We start from the raw sequence: 19,324 nt of genomic DNA, 5'->3' as shown, positions 1-19,324 counted from the left end.
TTTTTAAGTTGAAAAAGTCAAAAAGAGAAGGAAAAAAATATAAAAATTAATTTAAATTATATATAAGTGGTGGGACCCACTTATTACTTTTTTTGTATATATTCAGATTTTTTTCCCTTTTTCTTCTCCCTCCTTGATTCTTCTTCTTTCTTCTTCTTCTTCTTCTTTTCTTCCCTTGCTTTTCTCTCAGCAAGCCACGACAAGGGCACCAGACCCAACCACTGCCGGCCACCATTTCTGACACGCGCTGGTGCTGTAGCTTTCCCGACCGGTGACAACAGCAACCCCAAAGTTTGGTGACCATTGGAGCAAGGACGCGCCTGTACGACCACTCCGAAGTTTTGCCGTCGAAACTTTGAGGTGAATTTCTGGCGAACTCCGACCACTATTCGACGAGTGGGTGGCACCATTGGAATCAACATCATGAGAGGAACATCGCCCACTAAGTCATTCCGGTCAACTCGTCATTTTTCTCCAGCGAGATTTTGGGTATCTCCGCCCCTTTGGAAGCATTTTCCAACAACATCGGAGGTCATTTGGGCAAAGGAGCTGTACTTCTGTGATGTACTCATCAAGGGAATTGTTTTGATATATTCCATGCATATATTCATTGACGTTTCCAGTACATCGCTCACTGCCACCACCAATCACTACTGTGCACTACTTGGGTGAGGTTCCAGAACTTGAAATTTTAAATATGGTCATATTATATGTCATTGGACATGATTTTGAATAAGGAATGCAATGATGATAATCGTTTTCTCATTTGGTGCACGAAGGAAAAGCATGATATTAAAATTGGACTAAATCACTATAGGATCATCGTTAAGCTTAGGAGCGTCGCTTTGGGCTCGGATTGAAAATTCTAAGGCGGTAGGGACTCAACTTGACTATTGGACTTATTTTTACTCATATTGAATTGCATTAAACATACTCCAATTTTGATATTTATAAAATATCTGAAAAATTGAAAACTTAATTTGCATGTTTTCTGATCTGTTCTGAGGGCACTAAGTGCCAAATATATTTTTGTTCACTTATTTATGCAGATTATGATTTTTGGGTTTTATTCAAATGCAGTTGTTATGCTGCTCAATTTTCTAAAATATAAAGGGAATATGTTTCTTTCTTTTCATGTTTACCTGCATTTGGTTATACCGACGAGAGCCATAGTTATCATGATTTGTGCATGTTGTTAGTTCACGACCTAGTCTTTGTGTCATCGTAGGTAGATCAGGTAACCACTCACCTCTAGGTGTAAAGACCTAGCATCTATATATAGGAAGTGTTCTGAGCCTCCCTCTTGGGGTGGTTATCAGGCCTGGCTACCCAGTTTAGGATGTCAGTTTTTCTATGGTGGGTAACAGGAACTAGGGATCTAGTGGACGGTGTGATGTGCACTTTTAGCTATGCTCTTATGATTATTTGTGGTTTCTCTCTATTTTGGTTTATACATGATGATGTATGTTTTGTTTTCAAAGCTAACCATGCAGGGGTTGTATTAAAATTTTGGGTCCTATATGATTAGTTATTTTCCTACTCGGCTTTATGAGCTCACCCCCTATCTCTCCCATTCCAGGAGACTAGTGACGCGAATGTGGAAAAGATAAATTATCGATGGAGCCAATGTGTTTAGCCTATTTCTATTTAGTACCATTGTCATATCTTTTGAACATTATATATGTATTCGACTTCGAATCTAATGATTGGTAAATCTGAATGAGCTATGAAACAGTTAGGGATGAGGAATGGTGGATGCTAAGTATTATTTTAGGTGTTTATGACTTATTAAATTTAACTGTTTGGTGATTACATAACCGTTGGAACATTATTGTTCTATGTATAATGATAAATGATCATGCTTTTATCACTAATATTTTTATACATAATTATAGGAGTTATTCCATTATTTTAACTTATAATTGTTATATTATTTTATAATATAATGTAATATTATATTATTTTATAATATAATGGTTTAGATTAAATAAATGTGACATAGAGTGTCACATATTGTAACATATAATAGAGAGTTACATTATTTGGATATATGTGAAATATCCAAACATGTAACATATTTGGTGTTACAAATTCATCACAAATTTGTAACTCCTAAATATCACCCATTATTGTGTAGATTTGTTGTTACACAATATTGAGATGAATTTCTTAAAGCCATATGAGAAATGGCTGATAGAGATGTGATTTTAACTCCCATATTGTGTATGGAAGTTACAAAATCAAGTGGGAATAAATTGGAACGTTTTGGAAAAAACTGAAAAATGTGTTGCTGAAATTGACTGAGGGCTGCGGCGCCTGGAACTAGTGCCGCGGCCCTAATGCCTGACAGCTTCTATAATTTCAGTTTTTTATCCAACTTTGAACGATTCCAACAGCTTAGTAACTCCCAATTCTCTATTTTAATTCCATAAAACACCCAATTAATCATTGGTAACAGCCATGGGGGTTGGTGGAATTTGAAATTCAAAGGGTGTCTCTAAACTCTATAAATAGGAGCCTAATGCTCACTTGTAAGACACACCATTTCTATCCACTAGAGCACTTGGCTAGAAACACCTTGAGGCTTGATTATTCCAGAAAGCATTTCCAAAATCTGAGAGAGATCCCTTAGTGCTTGAGTTAGGGGGAAATAAGCTTTTGGACAAAGGTTTTAAACCTTGTTCAAGTTGTTGATCCCCAATCCTCTTCACTTAGGTTGTGTAAGTCAGAGTTTGTTTGTGGTTTATGTTCTTCCTTTTATTCTATTGTTCTTCTTCTTATTCTCTTGTTTTATTTACTTGTATATTTTGTTTAAGAGTTGTAATCTCTTCATTTGGTCCAAACACTTTATTTTATTTGTAACTTTTGTTTTGAGTTGTACTTTACTATTCTCTTCTTCTTCTTCATCATCTTCTTCATTTCCTTTGTTTTATTTGTATTTTCAGTTATAGAGTTGTAACACTTTATTTAATCAATCTTGTCCATTGTAATATTTTGAATAGAGTTGTAACATTATCTTACCATTTCCATTGAGGCAATATTATTTTTCCTAACAATAATTATAGTACTATTTAATATAAATTAAATGATCATTTATAAAGACTATATTCCAACAAGGGTCAAAGTTTGACCTTTGACCACCCAAGTTATGGATTTTACAAATTTGCCATGGCCTAGGGCTCGGGTCGTGACAGCGTACTTCGCCAATGCATAATACTCATCTCGCTTGGAGCTCTTCTTCCGAGGAGTGGTGTGGAATCTGTAGAAGTAAAGGGTCTCCGCCAGCGAAGGCTCGGGCATTTTTTGCTTCCAGTACAGAATGTACATCCCCACGAGCACTCTGTAGCCATTGGGGGAAAGATGGAAAGGGCTATCCCCATGAACTTCAGGAAGTTCACAAAGTACTGTTTGAGAGGTAGGGTAGCCCCTACCATCAGGTTGGCCAGGCTCCAGGCGCCCAGGCCGTTGACTCTACGATGCACCCTCTCAAATTCCCAACAGAGATATATGAGGCACTTGTCTCCGACTGAGTAATATCACATTATCGTCTCGATGGCATTGGAGTGCCAAAGCAGAGTGTGGTAATCCTCTGCTTCGAACGTGTCACCCTCGTACTTTTGGGTAAGGTGTGGAAGTGGGGCCCTGTTAACCTCCTCCACAGATAGGCCCCTATCTTTAGAGGCCTCACCACCACTTGGACTTCGGGACGAACGACTAGCTCCCCAGATGACTCTTGAGTTCTCGTCCTTCTATTGCCATCGGAGGCATCTTGTGCTCGAACCATATCGGAGATCTCCTGGCCGAAGAGATAAAACCCGTGTTCATGTAATTGTTGGAGTTCCTCGAACATCTGAGACAAAAACCAAGCAGTTAGTATTCTGACCGAAGGAAAGATGGCCAAAACACGAATGACTCTTGGGATACTACTCGAGAAGAAGAGAAAAGTTTTGGAAATGCGGGGTATCCCCGACGCCTAAGGACAAGCCGAAGGGGATGAACCTATCGGAATCCAGGAATTCCCAGATTCCAATCACAGGCTTAGAAATACAAAGTTGACATAAAATACTTTTGAGGGTCATTTGAACGTCCCTAACGTCAAAATGTGCCTAAAATGACTAGTGAAAAATGGAAACAGACTCTAAAATCCCATACCATTGGTATTCCTAAACATGTATCGAAAAAACCTCAAGCACACACAAAAACAGATTTGTGGGTCGAAGGTACTTACCCATGATGAAACAGAGGTAGGTGTTGAGGTGAGTCCTAACCTCGAAGCAAGGGTCCTCCTAGGCGAGACTTTGCCTTTGACAGTGGGTCGTGGGTGCCTTAGTAGATTACTACCCGAGGTTCATCCTCGAAGCTGGAGGTTCTCTAGCTCGGGCAATTAAGGCAAAGGCTCTCATCCCCCAGTCGTCTCCCAGGTCCGAGGTTCTGGTTCTCGGACCTAAGATAAGGCGCAACGTGTCAGCAAATGCGGGGTTTCAGAGCCAGAGGATTATCTGACAACCTTTATGGGCGATTCGTCAACAATTTTGTCGAGTGTACGATTCGACAATTCACACACCCACTATGCTGTTTGACATGGAGGTACTTATAGCACGCTCTGACAGGGTTCTGGGGCATGTTCCCTATAAAGTAGGTGCTTTTCTGCAGTGGGTCCCGCAGATCTTGCTTGGACCGTGGTCTCTATTCAATGGAACCTAATGCATTAAATTGGTATTAATCCCCCAATAAAGGGAAGAATGTGTATTAATTACTTATGATTAGTATTAATGACTGCAACCTCTATAAATAGGGCTGGAAGTCTCATTGTAAAGGGTTCCGTTTTTTAGAGAGAAAACACCTTGTACTTAGAGAAATATAAATATTGCCTGAGAATACACCATTGAAGCTTGCCCTCACAAGCTTCCAATCCTCTTAATACCAAAGACTCGTGGACTAGGGTTCTTTTATAACATGAACCACGTAAAAATCTGTGTGTTCTTATTGTTTATTTCTTTAATCTCTCTTTTTCAGGTTGATAGCGAAAACGGAAGTCAACAACACTATAAATTCCCAAGTAATCCAAACATACCCAATTAACCACCAAATAACTACCCGATACCCGATAGATCCCAAGTACTCACTATGTTTCCCAAAATGCCCCTACGCTCAACCCAAGCCTGGTATTTAACCCTGTTGTGACTATTCCGCTAATCTGCTCACTAGGATTGCCTCGGACCAGACATCTCAAATATATCCACATAATAATGTGGTCTCAATCATTTAGCACATATAATCACATTTATACCCTCGGGCCAGAATTACAAATATGCCCTTATTAACAAGAACGGGCCCACAAGCATATTTATTACACATAAACATGCATAATTATTCACATTACCACATAAACCATTTATATAGCATAATCATACATATATTCCATTAATTCCACATATAAATCCTATTATGCCCTCCAGGCACCGTAATCAAGGCACTTAGCCTTAATAGAAAATTCAGGACGTTACATAGGGGGTGTGAGTAATTTCTACACCTGGTCAAATGGACAAAACTTTGGACAATTGATCAGGGAGAGACTTGATCATGTGGTGGCTGATATCGCTTAGGTCTCCCCGTTCCCCAAGGATAGCATTAAGGTGCTTTTGATTCTGGATTCAGACCATTCTTCGCTCATTATGAACCTATTCATGAATACATATTCCGTTCGTACACCTTTCAGATTTTTAAATGTGTGGTGCAACGACCCGGGTTGTCGCGAGGTTATTCGCTAAGTGTGGGAAAGATCTTTCTTTGGGCTATGAAGTTTTCAACTCCAGGCTAAGTTATCTGACACTAGGAGAGCTCTTAAAGTTTGGAATAGAGAGGTGTTTGGATTTTGCTAGGATAAGCTAAAATTGCTTTAGGATTTTTTGACTTCTATCCAGAATTGTCCAACTATGCCTAAAAACCTGAACCTTGAATCGTCTAATCTCTTGGAAATTGAGGAAATTTCTAAATGTTAGGTGAGGTTTTGGAGACAGAAATCTAGATAGCTATGGCTCAAACATGGTGATTAGAATTCAAAAAAAAAAATTCATGCTTCTACTTTTGTTAGGCGACACTGAAATAGGATTTGGTCTATCTCAGTTGATGGGGTCAACTGGATTCAGGGCAGAGCTGATATTGGATCTTATTTCATTCATAATTTTCAAGAGGTTTTTAGATCGTCCAACCCGGAGATCTCCTCAGACTTGTTTGATCTCATTCACCCTGCAGTGTCTCCCCAAGTGAATGAGTTCATGGCAAGGTATCAGGAGTTTGAGGAGATTAAAGCTATGATTTGGGATATGTCTCCTTTTAAGTCCCCGAGCCCCGATGCTATGCCTAAATTTTTTTACAAACCGTACTGGGATATTGTGGGGCCAGATCTTGTGGCGGTGGTCCATGAATTCTTTTCTTTGGGGTCTATGTCTAAAAGTATGAATCATACATTCCTCGTTCTCATTCCAAAATCCTCTTCTTCCGGGGATTCAATGATTTTAGACCCATTAGTCTCTACAATGTGGTTTGCAAGGTCATCTCTAAAATCCTGGAAAATCAGATTCGGGGGTCCATTAGCGATCTTATTTCCCCTTGTCCAGCAACCTTTGTCCCTGGACGATGGATGGCTGAAAACACAATCCTGGCCCATGAAATAGTTCATACTATGAAAAAGCAGAATGGTAGGGTGGGAGAAATGGGGATTAAACTTGATATATCTAAGGCGTATGATCGGATGGAGTGGAAGTTTGTTGACCAGGTCCTTCTTGCCTTTGGTTTTTATCTCAGGTTCGCAAGCTTATCTCTCAATGTATCTTTATAGTTTCTTTCTTGGTTCTTCTCAATGGTGGTCCACTCAAAGATTTCAGACCGGAAAAAGGGTTGAGGTAGGGTGATCCTCTTTCCCCTTATCTGTTCATTCTGTGCAGTGAGGTTCTCTCTCGGCTGATCAATAGGGAGAAAGCTCGTGGAAATATAATAGGGTTCAAAATCGCTCAAAATGGTCCTCCTATATGTCACATCTTATATGCATCATGATTGTTTTCTCTTTTGTAAGGCGAAGGATCAAGAAGTTGCTAGTCTTCAGAGGTGTATTGATCTTTATTGTAGTTAGTCAGGTCAACAGGTGAATCATGGGAAATCTTTAGTGCTCTTCTCTGCTAACACTAGGAGGGTTGATAAGGAGAGGTTAACAGCCAATATGGGGTACCATGTAATGGATGATAAGGCTACGTTCTTGGGAAACCCTAGTTTTTTGAAAAATAAGAGACATTCATTTGCTTTGATCAAAGACAGAGTTATGAAAAGACTAGAAGGTTAGAGTAGCAAATTATTATATCAGGCTGGCAGGACTACTCTTATCAAGTCTGTTGCTTCAAGTATTCTAGTTTATTCTATCTCTTCTTTTCTGCTTCCTAAATCTTTTTGTTCAGAGCTTGATAAGGCTTTTCGTAAATATTGGTGGTTGGGTAATGGTAACAAGGGCAAGTATTTGGCTTTGACTAGCTGGGACACATTTTGTAAACCTAAGGCAACTGGAGGTTTGGGGTTAAGAAAATGTGAGGATTTTAATTGGGCCCTCATTACAAAACTCATGTGGTCTATGGTGGAATGGAAAAATTGCCTTTGGGTGGATGCTCGTTCAAAGAGATACTGCAATGATCAGAGTTTCTGGTCTTCTTCACTACCACATTCTGCTTCTTATATTGCCAGAGGTATTTGGAGTATGAAGGAGTTCCTAAAACAAGAAGCTTGGTACCGAGTGGGTGCAGGTACTAGTGTTCCTATTTGGAATGCCACTTGAGTGCCTGGCATTCTTACTAATCGCTTCTTGAGAATGATCAACTCAAGAATTTGGGAGCATGGAGCTATGGTTAGGCAGCTAATGAATGACCAAGGAGAGTGGGATGGGGAGGTTCTAGAGAGGTGGTTTACTCCGGATGTGGTTTGTCTCATAAGAGACTTTCCACCTCTTCTTGCGATAAGTGAGGATACTTTGTTTTGGAGGAATGCTAATGATGGTAAGTTCAATATGAAGAGTGCCTATAAGGCATTGGTTTACACCAGGAATTTAGACTATGGAGACCTATTTAAGACTATATGGAAAACTACTCTTCAAGAAAGAGTTAAGTTATTTCTTTGGAAGAAGGCCGATAATGAACTTCCTTTTGGTGAGAAGCTGTCTGTTTTTATTTCCACAACCTCTCAATGTGTCCTTTGTGGTAACGATCCAGAATCTTTGAGACACTACTTTTTGCAGTGTCCAATGGCTGCTACAATTTGGTTTGGGAGCCATTGGAATCTCAGAACTGAGCAATTGGTTTTCGACTCTGGCTATGATTTTATTAGGTGGATGTTGGATGGGCCTTCTAGTCTGCAATACTTGGATAAGGTGAGGTATAACTTTATTGTCTTTGCAGCTTATGTGTTCTATAATTTGTGGACTGCCAGGAAAGTGACTTTTCACCTTCATTAAAGAGTTGATCCTTAACATTTATTAGATAAAATCAAAGAAGATTGTGGTTGAGTTTCTCAAAGTCTCGCCTCCAAAGCAAGTGCAGGAACCTGACTGATGTAGGTCTTCGCTTCTTATCCCAGTTTTAGGGATTCAAGGGTCTTTGTTAATGCAGCCTTTAAGGATGGTAAAGCCACTATGGCGATGGTGGTCAGGAATGGGAAATCTACCGTTATTTTCATGAAGATCCAACAGATTCTTGCCAACTCTGTCGTGAAGGCGAAAGTTGCTGCTCTTTTGATGGCGTTGCAGCAAGCAGATTGTCATAGGTGGCCTTTCCTTACCTTCTTCTTGGATTGCCAGTTGCTAGTTAGGGGTATTAGAGTTGATTCTGTTGTTGATTGGCAAAGTGCTCATTTATTATATAGTATTAGCAAGTTAGTTAAGTATCTATGTGATTTGGTTGTTTGGATTCCTCGGGCACGAAATGGTGCAACTCATGCTCTTGCCCTGTGGAGTTCGACGAATGTTGTTTCTGGTGTGGATTTTGTAACACTCTGGATAACCAAGGTCGCTAGTTTTTATAAAGGTGCAAGACTTGCTAATCAAGTCATATAGTTGTGTTGACTCGGTTATTCGCCAAAAGGTAATTATACGAAAAAATAGGATGGATTAGTGCAAATTGGTGAACAGTAATATGAAAATAATTATATTCTAGATTTGAGAAACTAATTGCATGGGAAGATGGTCACTCCTTTCTTTTTAGGTGGTTCGAAGGTTAAAATCCCTCTAGTCACCAGTCGATATTATTGATATCTCTTGACTATTTCTTACAGAGTGTTTCTTTACAAAAATATGCCAACCCCTTGCACTACCCAGGGTCTTGGTATTTATAGGAAGAAGATATCTGGGTTGGCAATGGGGTCATCCTGTGATCTCTTTATCCTTCACGTCATCTCTGTGACACTGATGATTAATTCCTAAAACCTTACAGTGAAGTGTGGTCTAATCAATAGGTAAGGATGGGTAATGGACCGCCTGGCCCAAATCAGATACGGGATGTCCGAATGCGCACGTTTATACTGCGCATCCGAGAAATCAGGAATAAAACAGACATGTGATGTCTGATATATGAACATTTATATTGCGTGGTTGACTTTACAAGGATTAGGGTGTTAGATCTCTGCCGCATCACGAGCTTATTGTGGCGCTAGCTCGTGACACTCATACTGCTGACACGATGCCTCCGAGTAGTAGTTAACTCTCTAATCAGCTCAGGCAGGACAAATGGAGGCCCGTAATAAACAGCTCCGGGTGGATAATTTACACATGGCAGATCGAATTAGGCCATTTTCTAGCTCGCCAATATGCGTGGATATTTAGGGCGTACATTTGCCCCCCAAGCCCCCGCTCGTGACCCATGATGTCATCTGTGATCTTCATAGTGGGGGCTTTTAAGTTTCCCTTTCGACTCTTCATGTCCCGCCCACTATGTGGGTATCGGACACGTGGAGCCCCATGGTTGATGACTGTTCAGTTTCCGAGAATTGCATTAAATGGCCTAGCCTGCTTTCAGTCGTCGCTTCGCCTCTCGAGTTATGACCCTCGTATCTCGCATTATTTGATCGAACGGTCCTCGTTTCTTTATGCCTCTTGCATATATGTAAGGTTGACCATCTTTCGTATTAACCACCCTTCATTTGAATTTTTTTCCTCATCTTCTCTCCTTTTTAGTCTCAGAAGTTTCTCTTCTTCCGGTTATCATCCCAGAGATCCCTACGCTCTCGCCATAAGAGTTTCTTCACCAGTCCAGCTTTAAAGACTCCACCAGGACTCCGATTCCTACGCTTTTTGCGACTTTCACACGGAAAATACATTGTAAGTCCTCTGCTTGTTGCATGCTTTGATCTTTCTGTTTTTCTGTTAGGTAAACCTCTTTCTTAGTCGCACACTGTAGGTTGTTTTTGGCTGGTTTTTGGTGTATAGGTTTTTATCCTAGGCATATCGATTGTTTGAGAACATTCCTAGGAATGTGATTTTTAGGAAAAGATAAATTATGGGTAATTTTTCTGGGTAGCTTTAGGGAATGCTTGTTAGGAAAATGGAAGGTGAGAGGTTTCTAGGGTGCAAAATCGGGTAGCTTAGGGGTTACGCTTCCTAGGCAGTTTTGCTTTTTAAAACTTTCCCTCCAAGGCAAGAATTATCCTGACCCTCCTGACTCACAGATCTCGATCAATCGGGGATCCATTGGAAACGTGGGTGGATGACCATGGCAACGCATGGCTTCACACACCGCAGGTTGAGATTACCTCAGCCCGTGTACGAAAATCACTTCTCGCGCTATATTCCCTTTTCTAATTTTAGGTCGCCTATTTAAACTTTTCTTCATTCATGTTTGTTAGGTGACCAGATGGGACCCAGGAAGAACGTACCCAAGAAGAGCATGGCTGGCTCGTCGTCCCAGCATGACAGCTAGGGGAAAGGGATTGCGGTGGATTCTCCCATCCCCCACTTCGGTCCCACGGTGGAGAAAGAGGTCGAGGTGGGACCTGACGCCTTCTTTGAGGCAGAGAGGATAGTCTCGAAGATTATGACCCAAGGGAGGGTCAACAAGATCCTGCTGTCCCATAACATAGAAATTGGGATAGGCGCTCTTGTTGCCCGACCTCCCCTCGGGGGCGAGAGGAGCTGCACGCCTCTTGACGAGGAGTTCGCGGCTTGGAGTGACAAACACCTCAAGGCTGGGGCCTTCCTACCTTTGGACCAGTACTTCGCGGATTTCCTAAATTACGTGAAGATGGCTCCCTTCCAACTGCCCCTTAACTCCTACCGTCTGCTGGCGGAGCTGAGGTACCTCATCCTAAGGCACGAGTGGGAGGTCCCTACACCAGCGGACATCCTTTTCTTCTTCTGCCTCAAAGCCAGCCCGGATCAACAGGGGCGAGGCGACGGGTTCTACTATTTGACCCGTTTTCCCAACTCTCCTGCAGTCATCGAGCTGCCCAGCCACCCCAACGACTTCAAGGATCAGTTCTACATGTCGATGGGGTTTTGTAACTGCAAATACAACTACTTCAACCGCCCTCGTAAATTCTCTCTATTCTCAGCTCGCAAAATCACCATATTGCTTTATTTCTTTTCGCGCACATTGACTTGAACATCATCGTGCAGCCATTTTTGCGAGGACGACCAAATCGGTGACCCTTGGGGGTCAATACGAAACCTTGGCGGGACTCCCACCAAGTGAAAAAGACTACCGCTAGCTCGTATATGATGAGACAATGTTGGCGTGTAAGTTAATTTCTCCAGGCCAGACTCTGGCCTTGAGGAGGTCGCGAGCTATCCCAATAGCCCGTGAGCTGGTGCCTATCCCTGAGGGGGACATCGCAGACAGTGACGAGTAGGACGAAGAAGATGAGGTGCCGCTCGTGCGATGAAAGCGAGCTCTCGAGGCTGTTCAGGGCCTCAACGTGGATCAGATTTAGTCTGGGGCAGCAGCCGGCCCCTCCGGCCAAGGTAATCCATAACTGTTTAGGGACTTAGACACGACCGTCGCATACCTAAGGCTTGCTAGGTTTAACCCAAGCCAGCTCGTACATCGCCACCGAGATGACCCAAATCTTAACATAACCTTACTCTAGTGTGTAGATCAACTAGTGTTGCGCCATGTTATGGGCCGTCCTAGGGGCACCGTAGTAGTAGACAACACCCTGTCCTTTAGGTCGACCTTCTTTGAGGAGTACGAGACCAACCTTAGGTTGTGGCCCTCCCTTGTGGAGGGTGTGGTCGCTTCAGGGCTTAGGCAATATGTAGAGGAGTCCAGTTCTGAGGCGGATTCGGACCCAGAGCCCCCTCTCATCCGTGAAGTAATAAACTTAGACTCCCCCATAGAAGCTTTGAGGCCGGAGGTCGTGGTAATAGATTCCTCCTCTAGCTCGGAGGGTAGGACCTTTTCAATACACCTTTATATTTTTCATATAATAAAGTAACCTTACATGTATACTAACGTTCCTTTTCTTTTTGTTTCAGGCGAAGAGATGGCACAGCCCGGAGACAACGTCCTACGATCCATCTTCTAGGGGGGGAATCCTCCCTCAGGATCGTCCGGGCCACTGGTCAAGAAACCTTGGCTGACCAAGAAGACTCCTCCTGCCGGGACCACCTCCAAGTCTCCCGCCAAGGTGAGGGGCCAAGTCCCTGCAGCCACAGAGAACATGCCCCCACCTCCCCCGCGATCTCTAGCCCCTACTCGGGAATAGGAGGCACCAGCTGGTACCCCGCCAGTTCCCACTCCCACCGTGCGTATCCCGGTTAACTCCGAGGCCCTGGATAAAATCCCCGAGGCCTTCCGAGGGACGGTCTACGAGACCGCGAGCTATACGGTGGAGCATTATTACTATGCCACTCCGAGGGACTTGAGGGAGATCGAGACGAGGAGCCCCGAGAATGTCATGGAGTCTTCGCTGGGGATGACCCTCACGGTAAGTTTACTTAGTTAAATTTCTTTGCTTTCTTCCCAGCACGTGCCTTACTATCTATGTCTTTGCAGGCGGCTTTGGCTCTACACCACATCATAGCTCGGTCCAGGGCTAGGATTGATGAGATCAGGGGCGAGTTCTAGACTGCTCAGGTCGCTTTTGCGTCTGCCCAACAGCAAGAGCAAAGTGCCAAGGTCGCCCTGATGGCTGCCAAAGAATTTGAAAAGGCTGCACAGGTCACCTTGGCCGTTGTGAAGACCGAGCTCGAGGAGGCCAAGGCTAAGCAGTTGGAGGCCGAGGCCGCCCTTGTGGCAGAGAGGGCATCTTCCAGCTCCTCCATGGAGGCCATGCTCTACCATTGCTGGGCCTTTAACCAGGATGGCGACTTCTTCTTTTTGGCGCCCAAGGTGTGGGAGCCATTCCTCAAGAAGTTCAAAGCCCTTCTTCAACAAGAGCTGCCTTCTGAGACTGGGGAGACTTCCGCTGCTGGCAAGCAAGAGACCGAGGGGGTGACCTCATCGGAGCGGCCTGGAGGGGACTAATATTTTTTGTATTTTTTTTATTTATTTGTAATAATTTATCACGAGGTTTTTTTCCTCGAGACAATTGATTTCAGTTACCCTGAATTTCATCACTTATTTTTCTTTAATATGATGTGATTGATAAAAACCTAGTTCGCGTTAGTTTATTGACTTTTTCGTCGAAACTACAAAGCATTGCTAGTCAATTTTAACCTACTTCTAAGTTTTAGGACCTGGTTATGTCCAGGACATTAATTTTTTTTAAAAAGCTTAGTTCGCGTTAGTTTATTGACACCCCGTGTTCTTTAGGAAAAACACTGAATTAATCAATTTAACTAACTTCTAAGCTTCGAGACCTGGTTGTTTCCAGGACATTTATTTAAAAACTTACTTCATGCTAGTTTTATCGACAACCTGTGTTCTTTAGGAAAAACATTGAATTAATCAATTTAACTAGCTTCTAAGTTTCGGGACCTGATTATATCCAGGATATTTATTTAAAAACTTAGTTCGCGTTAGTTTTATCGACACCTCGTGCTCTTTAGGAAAAACACTAGTTAGTCAATTTAACTAACTTCTAAGGTTCAGGACGTGGTTATATCCAGGACATTTATTTAAAAACTTAGTTCGTGCTAGTTTTATCGACAACCCGTGTTCTTTAGGAAAAATAGTGAATTAATCAATTTAACTAGCTTCTAAGTTTCGGGACCTGGTTATATCCAGGATATTTATTTTAAAACTTAGTTCGTGTTAGTTTTATCGACACCTCGTGCTCTTTAGGAAAAACACTGGTTAGTCAATTTAACTAACTTCTAAGGTTCGGGACGTGGTTATATCCAGGACATTTATTTAAAAACTTAGTTCGTGCTAGTTTTATCGACAACTCGTGTTCTTTAGGAAAAACACTGAATTAATCAATTTAACTAGCTTCTAAGTTTCGGGACCTGATTATATCCAAGATATTTATTTAAAAACTTAGTTCACGTTAGTTTTATCGACACCTCGTGCTCTTTCGGAAAAACACTGGTTAGTCAATTTAACTAACTTCTATGTTTCAAGACCTGGTTATATCTAGGATATATGCCCCCCAAGTAAACAGAAAGGGAACTTTCTTGGTTACTTGGAACATGCTCTCCTAACACTACCCGCACACAGAAACATACAACGATATACAAAAGTACTTCTCATTTTTTAATAAAACAGGTGGCTTTCATAATTATGCCTTACAAAAGTATGACTATTGATAATATTTCTTTAGGTGTATGGCGTTCCATGTCCATGGGACTGCTTCTCCATTAGGCCAAGCTAGTATAAAGGTCCCTTCCTTCACAACCTCTATTATCTGATAAGGCCCTTCCCAGTTTGGTCACAAAACTCCGTCCTTGGGATCCTTACCGGCTAAGAAGACTCTTCGGAGCACCAGGTCGCCTAAGTTAAAGATGCGTCTCTTGACTTTTGAGTTGAAATAACGAGTGATCTTTTGTTGATAATGTGCGAGCTGCAGCTGCGAAGCTTCTCGTTTTTCGTCAATTAGGTCGAGGGATGCGCTAAGCAATTTGTCGTTCTGGTCTTGGTCAAACACCCAGATTCTATGCGTGGCTATCTTTGCTTCGACAGGAAGGACGACCTTGCTTCCGAAAGTCAGGGAGAAAGGAGTGTGACCCGTCGAAGTTCGGTACGAGGTCCGGTACGCCCACAACACCTGGGGGAGCTGTTCAGGCCAAACTCCCTTGGCTTCATCCAACCTCTTCTTAAGGCTCGCTTTTAGTGTCTTGTTCACAACCTCGATCTGTCCATTAGCTTGGGGGTAGGCCACGGAGCAGAAACTTTTAACTATGCCGTGCCTCTCGCAGAATTCAGTGAAAAGGCCGCTATTGAATTGAGTTCCGTTATCTGACACGATCTTCTTTGGCAGTCCGAATCAACAGACAATATTCTTAACCATAAAGACGAGGACCGTCTTTGATGTAATCGTCGCCAGGGGCTCCGCTTCTGCCCATTTTGTGAAGTAGTCAATAGCCACCACTGCATAGCGAACTCCTCCTTCTCCCGTGGGCAGGGCACCAACTAAATCGATTCCCCAGACCGCGAATGGCCACGGGGACGAGATCATCTTCAGCTCGACTGGAGGGGCTCGAGTGACCGTGGAGAACCGCTGGCACTTGTCGCACTTTTGGACATAAGAAATCGAGTCCTTTGATGGAGTGGGCCAATAATATCCTTGCCTTAATATCTTCAAGGCCAGGTTATGCCCCCCAAAGTGATCTCCACAAAATCCCTCATGCATCTCCTGCAGAATAGTTTTTGCTTCGCGTGGCAGAACACACCGCAGAAGAGGTAAAGAAAGACCACGCCGGTACAACGTCCCGTCTACCATTGTATACCTCGGAGCTTGGTAAAGTATCCTCCTTGCATCGTTTCGCTCTTCAGGTAACTTTCTTGTTGTGAGGTATTCGACTATGGGAGTCATCCAAGTCGGCTTGGCATCGATCATCTCGACCTCCCTCCCAGTTTCCTCTATGCTTGGCCTTTCCAAGAATTCCACCGGTACCAGGCCCAAGGTTTCAGCCTCCCCGGAGGTGGCGAGCTTTGCTAAGGCGTCAGCATTGGCATTCTGCTCCCGAGGTATCTACCAATTGATCAATCCTTGGCAAGGGGAAGCAATCTTTGGGGTAGGCTTTATTCAGATCGGAAAAGTCGATGCAGGTCCGCCATTTCCCATTGGGCTTAGGGACCAAAACAGGATTGGCGACCCAGATTGGGTATTTTGCCTCACGAATAAAGCCGCACTTTAAAAATCGAGCTACTTCCTCTTCTAGGGCCTCGACTTAGGTCTCCAAGATCACAACCCAAGGAAGGGTCAATAAAATAATGCTAAGCCACAACATAGAGGTAGGGTCCGGGGTCTTCATTGCCTGACCTCCGTTCGAAGGGGAACGGAGTTGTGCACCCCTCTAGGATGACTTTACGGCCTAGAGTGACGAGCACTTAAAGGCAGGGGCCTTCCTTCCCCTAGACCAATATTTTGCTAATTTCCTCAACTACGTGAAATTGGCACCGTTTTAGCTCCCCCCAAGTTCATATCAACTTCTGGCGGGGCTGAAATACCTCTTTTTAAAGCATTATTGGTAGGTCCACACTCCGGAAGATATCCTCTACTTCTTCTGCCTTAAGGCCAACCTGGAGCAAAGAGGGCAGGGTGACTGATTCTACTACGTACCTCACCAGATTCCTGAACTCAACCTCGGTTATCGAGCTCCCTAGCCACCTGAATGACTATTAGGATCAATTCTTTATGTCGAATGGGTTCCGCACCTGTGAGCATCGATATTTCAACCGTCCTCGTAAGTCTTCTTTCTTTTCTCAGCTCGCGAAGTCATTCTCTCTTTTTAATAGACATACTCCTTGTGTTTATACTAGTTGAGTTTACCATTTTTTGTGCATCCATATTCGTGAGGACGGAGAAGTTTGCGACCCTCAGGGGTCAGTATGACACATTGTCAGGGCTCCCGCCCCGTGAGAAGGATTATCGCCAGCTCATGAATGACGTCACGATGCTGGCGTGCCAATTGATTGGTGAAGGCCAGACTTTGGCCTGAAGAAGGACACGGGCTAACCTTCCGATAGTCCACGAGCTCCCACCTCCCCCAGAAGGAGACTCTGAGGCCGCTGAAGGCGAGGAATAAGAAGAAGATGAAGTGCCTCTTATAAGAAAGAGGTGGGCTCCCAAGGCTACTAGGGGTCCTGACCTAGAACGAGCTGCATCGGGGGCAGCAGCTGGCCCCTCTGGCAAAGGTAACCCATACCCTTATAGGGAATTAGATAGGGCTATTGCTGACTTTAGGCTAGTTAGATTTAATCCAAACCATCTCGTCCAGCGCCACCCTACCAATCCAGTTCGTAACATTACCCTGCTCCAATGCATGGACCACTTAGTGTTGCACCATGATATGAGTTACCCTAAAGGTACTATTGTCGTAGATAACACCTCAACTTTAAGGTCAGCCATTTTTAAGGAGTATGGGACCAATCGTAGGTCGTGGCCCTCTTTGATCCACGGCGCCTTTGCCCCTGGCTTTAGGAAATATGTAGACGAGTCTAGCCCCGAGGTAGAACCTGAGCTTGAACCTCCCATAATCCATGAAATTCTAGACTTAGATTCCCCTTCTCCTCCAGTAATCCCAAGGTCGGAGGTCGTGATTATAGACTCCTCCCCCATCTCGAAGGGTAGGACTTTTATTTATTTCTTTTATGTAAATTTCTAACTTTACTTGTGTATTAAATCCCTTCTTATTCTTTTCAAACGAAGAAATGGAATGATTTGGTACTCCTAACCTCCGTACTACTTTCCAGGGCAGAAAGTCCAGCTCAGGTCCTGTCATAAAGAAGCCCCGATTTATGAAGAAAACGCCTCTGGCGGCTGGAAACGCCTCCAAATCACCTACTATGGGAAAAGTTACGAGCTCAGCAGCTTCGGCTTCCACCGTGATGGAGAAAGGATTCATCCTCCACCTCTTCCTCCTCGGTCCGCGCTTGCTCAGTATCAGGTAATACAACCTGACCCCACATCTCCTCTTCTCCCTACCGCTACTGTGCGCATTTCAGTCGATCCTTAGGATCTGGAGAAGATCCCCAATACCTTTCGTGGGACCCTCTACAAGATGGCGAACCACATGATGGAGCATGTTTACAAAGCCAACCCGAGGGATCTGAGGACGATAGAAGAGCGAGGCCCGGAGAACGTCCTAGAGTCAGCCTTGGGGATGACGCTCCCAGTAAGATATCGTTCCTTAGTGAATTTCTTCTTTTCATTTTGCCCAAGTATGCGTCTAACTTGTCTCTTTATTTTGCAATCGGCCCTGGCTCAGCACCGCAGTATAGCCCAAGCTAGGGCTAGGAATGATGAACTCCAGGCTGAGCTCCAAGCCGCCAAGACCACCCTGGCTGCTGCTCAAGAAGGCGAGCAGGCCGCCAAAGCTGCCTTTGTAGCTGCTCAAAAGGGCGAGTATGATGCCAAGTTTGGCCTTGCATCATCTCAAGAAAGCTAGCAGGCCACAAAGATTGCCATGGTAGCCCTTCAGGTCAAGGTTGCTAAGGCCAAAGCAAAGCAGCTAGAGGCCGAGGCTGCGGTTAAAGAAGAGAAAGCGGCCTCACTGTCTGCCATGGAAGACATGTTGTATCATTGCTGGGAATTTAACCAGGATGGCAACTTCTCTTTCATGGCTCCCGAGCTGTGGGATCCATACCACAAGAAATTCAAAGCTCAGATCTTGCAAGAGCCGTCGGAGACAGGGGATGCTTCCATTGCGGGCGAGCAGGAGATTGAGGAGGTCACGTCCTCATAACGCCCTGGAGGGGCTTGATGAAGACTTTTTTATTTCTCTTTCATTTTCCCTTTTTTTTATATGTGTTTGTAAACAATTGCCTTTGGGCTTAGTTCGAGGTTTTTCTCCTCGCGACAACTCAAATTTTAATTCATATATCTAACTTTTAATCTATTTGTCTTTTCCTTGATTATCCCTCTTGTTTATGCTTTCTTATACTTGCACATTCATGATTTTAGGAATCGATCATTAGATCGTGATAGATATTTCGAGTTTGGTTATTTCCAAATTTCATGTGTTGATTTATATCGTACCTGTTATGTGTCAGGCCTTTGATCCGGTTATATCCAGGGTTTTAAATATTTCAAACTTAGTTCGCGTTAGGTTTATTGACATCTAGAGCTCTTAGGAAAGCCATCGAATATTCAATTTTTTTAACTTCTAAGTTTTTGGCCTGGTTGTATCCAGGGTTTTAAGTAATTTGAGCTTAGTTTGTGCTAGGTTTATTAACACCGCGTGCTCTTGAAA

Source organism: Humulus lupulus, chromosome 4 (genome assembly GCF_963169125.1).
Source record: "Humulus lupulus chromosome 4, drHumLupu1.1, whole genome shotgun sequence".
Taxonomy (NCBI): domain Eukaryota; kingdom Viridiplantae; phylum Streptophyta; class Magnoliopsida; order Rosales; family Cannabaceae; genus Humulus; species Humulus lupulus.
This window is presented reverse-complemented; position numbering follows the sequence as displayed.